Below are 3708 nucleotides of genomic sequence, written 5' to 3'. Positions count from 1 at the left end.
CAGTGCTCTTCTGGAGCTCCTCCATCAACACTGTGGTGTGGTCTCCCTCCAATGTGCATATTGTCAGTGTGGACAAAAGCAGCAAAGCTGTGCTGAGGGCATGGACTTGATGACCTTTAGGAGAGGTGCAGGGATTCACACAAGTCCTTCCAGAGAAGAGCCCAAGTCATGCAACATGGTGGCCTTCCTTTGGACAGGATTTCTGAGAATTTTGACTAAGCTCTCTAAGAGCCTGGAGGAAAAAATACTGAAACAGCCTGACCCTGCAAGTCACCTGGCCAAGGTTCAGGCTCTTGCCTCAGTTGGTGTGGGAAACACTAGTAGTTCTGATCTTCCATACCTCATTGGGGAGCACGGGGTCTCCTCTGGGTCTCCTCAGTGGATGACAGTGCCAGTGACGCCCACAGGTCTGGGTAGGTCCCCAGCTGTGCTGCTCTCATCCTGTTCTGATGGATGCACAGCCCCTCACCTGAAGGTTCTTGGCCCAGTGGACTTGCTCTAAGCATTAGATTAGAGGAAACTCCAAACACAGGTCCTGGGGTGGTCACAGGGCTCTCATGATCTCATTATTGCTGAAACTTGAGGTCTCTTGAGTGGTCTTCAGAACTTTGACTCCCTCCAGATCTTCTACATATCTGCTTCTTGGTGAAGAAATGAATATCAATTTGGTTAAAAATCTTTCTGAGACATGCAAGGACATGTGTCAACCTTTTCCAGTGAGGTGGGTTGTGGCAGAGTTGATAATAGCTCCTGTATCACTTTTCAAATGCCTGGAAGGTGGGTACTTGCCACATTCTTACTGGTGATAAAGGATTTGAGGCCTCTGATGTATTTTCTCCAGAGCTGGTGGTGGTGATTCCAGCCACTGACTCTCTCCAGTCCTGCATGCCCCGACCTTGGAGTTCAGTGCAAGAAGCCCAGTCAAGGAGCATAGTGCTGTTGTGATCCCCTGTTGGGCTGTGATGAAGGCTGGGGAAACATTTATCCTTATCAGTTGACCTGTGTAAGACTTTAATTCTGTGTCTGGGTGTCCAGAACACTGTTTTTATCACATTTTCATTTGCACTTTTTTCTTCCACACTTGTTCTCTGGACATGAGGGTCATGAGTGCCAGAAAATGAGAAAGGGATGAGGCATCTTTACTCTGGCAGGGACATCGTCTCCATTTTTCATCTTTTCCCTGCTTGCATCTTCTTTTTTGGTCTGCCATTTAAAGAACTTGTGTTGAAGGGAGTGGAAATTCATAGCCAGGGCACATCTTTTATTTATTTAATTACATTGTGGCCCAATAGAACTTGATGTAACTTAAAAAAAAATTCTGTTATATACTTTTCAAAAAAATTAAAAGAATAATACCTTGTGACCAAGTAGGTGATATCTCAGGAATACTATATTACTAACAATTGAATTTTAAATATTGTTGTTAATCACATTCACAAAATTATTCACCCTCTAAATAGATGCAAAACTAGAACTTCACAAAATTCAATACCATACATGTTCTAAGTGATAAACAAATGATGACTAGAAGGATAACACCTCAATCTGATAAAAAGTCCTATAAACAGCCTACAGGTGATTTTATACCTAATAGGAAAAGCCTGAAGTGCCAGAATCAATAAGTGAATTTAACAAGTGGCTAGAAGTGCCCATAACTGGGGACAGAAGAGGAACTATTGGACAATGGGAGTCTGTCCAAAAGGAAGATGGAGGGTAGGGTGAGGCTGGTGAGGGGGCTTGCCTTTGTTTCAGCTAGAGCAGATTTGATGGGGAAAAAAGAGAAGGATATCTTCCAGGTAAGGAAAAGAAGAAACTCCAGATTCCAGGTAGAGGTCAGTCCTGAATGACTCCAAATAGGGAGATATTGTCCTCAGCCTTTGTTTAAATACTTAAACACTCAGGTGTTTTAAGTATTTGCAAGAATGCCTTTGGCTTTGAAATACAGAGGAACTCACTGGCAGAATTTAAAGACAAAGTAATAAATGGTGAGGGGCTCTAGCCATGGGACAATTGTAGCAGCCTGCAATTTTTTTTTTTATCTCTATGCTGTCAGGTTGGAAACTTGATAATAGTGATTTCTGGACAACTCAAATATCAATCCTTAGAAAGTAATTTTTCTAACCAGGAGCACAGATGAATTAGGTGATGTTTAGTCTGAGATCCAGTAGATCCAGCCAAAAATGCCTTTTGAGGAAAGTTTTAAAAGCTATTGTCATTTTATCTTTATGTTGAAAATGAGCTCTGTGCCTTAATAGGTGACAAGAAAATATGTTTTCAGTGTTTAATTTTTGTAAATTGTAGTCTTTCCCTGTGTATTAGCAGATATAGATCTCATTATTTAAGAAAAGAGATAAAAGCAAGCAAGCAAGCAATCAAGCTGCTTAACATTGGAACCATTTCCCCTCCTCCTGGGTGTTCTGGTGCTCATTGTAGATCTCTCACTATCCCCTCCTCCTCCATCCTTCCTAGCTGCTTGGACCTCTTTACTTCTAGAATCAACTTTTAAAATAACCAGTATTTATCTCTCAGATCCTGGTTTATTTAACTAAAAGTCCTCCAGTTCATCAACATTGCTGCAAATGATACAATTTTATTCCTCATTTATTGTTAAATCATGATGCAAAGAAAAGACAGCACTGATTCCAATTTTAAACCAAATTAAAGCAAGCTTATATTGTCTACGCAAAGAGAGCTGGCCAGTGGCTGTCTCACCCAAAGCCAGGCTACAGAACAGCCTAGCTCTCAGGGAAGCAAAGGTTTATATAGCACAAAAAGTTACAAAGGGGGATGTTTTGGGGACTTAACAGCTAACAGTGTTGTGGAAAACGTAATACAAGGGCAGATAGAAGATTAATGATCTACATGGCATGATATTTCAAGGTAGGGAGTAAATTCAGATCCCAACATCAGAATTTATGAGGCATCACTTAGGTTTCAGAGAGGGTAGTTATCTGGTCATGGGGAGCCAGAATTTGTGAGGTGCCACTAAGGTTTTAGAGAGCATTATTATTTAACGGTCAAGGAGAGCCAGGTATGGTTGAGTTCAGAGCATGGGCAGGAACTCCAAACAAGTTTAGAAATGTCAGTAATTTACAGTAGAACAGAAATGAACTTCTCATGACTTGGTGATGAAAGAGATCCTAATCTTAAGATGGAATTTGGCTGGGTTCGTCCTTTATGGCTGCATATGATTTTCTTGAGTATATTTACAATATTTTTATCTTAATTCATTGATGGATGAGCACCTAAGTTGATACCATCTTTTGTCTCATGTGACTACTCCCACAGTAAACATGAGTGTTCTGCTATCTCTTTTTTTTTTTTAGTTTTTTTTATTGGTTGTTCAAAACATTACAAAGCTCATGACATATCATCTTCCATACATTTGATTCAAGTAGGTTATGAACTCCCATTTTTTACCCCAAATACAAGTTGCAGAATCACATCGGTTACACATCCACATTTTTACATAATACCATATTAATGACTGTTGTATTCTGCTACCTTTCCTATCCCCTACTATCCCCCCTCCCTCTGCTATCTCTTTGATATAATAAATTCCTATTTTTTTTTCCTGAGGTTTGAACCCAGGGGCACTTAACCACTGAGCCATGTCCCCAATCCTTTTTATTTTTTATTTTGAGACTCAGTCTCGCTAAGTTGCTTAGGGCCTTTGTAGGTTGCTGAGGTTGGTTGTGAACTCAAGGA

The sequence above is a fragment of the Ictidomys tridecemlineatus genome, chromosome 11, assembly GCF_052094955.1.
Source record: "Ictidomys tridecemlineatus isolate mIctTri1 chromosome 11, mIctTri1.hap1, whole genome shotgun sequence".
NCBI lineage: Eukaryota > Metazoa > Chordata > Mammalia > Rodentia > Sciuridae > Ictidomys > Ictidomys tridecemlineatus.
The sequence above is the reverse complement of the archived record's forward strand: the minus strand, read 5'-3'. Positions refer to the sequence as shown.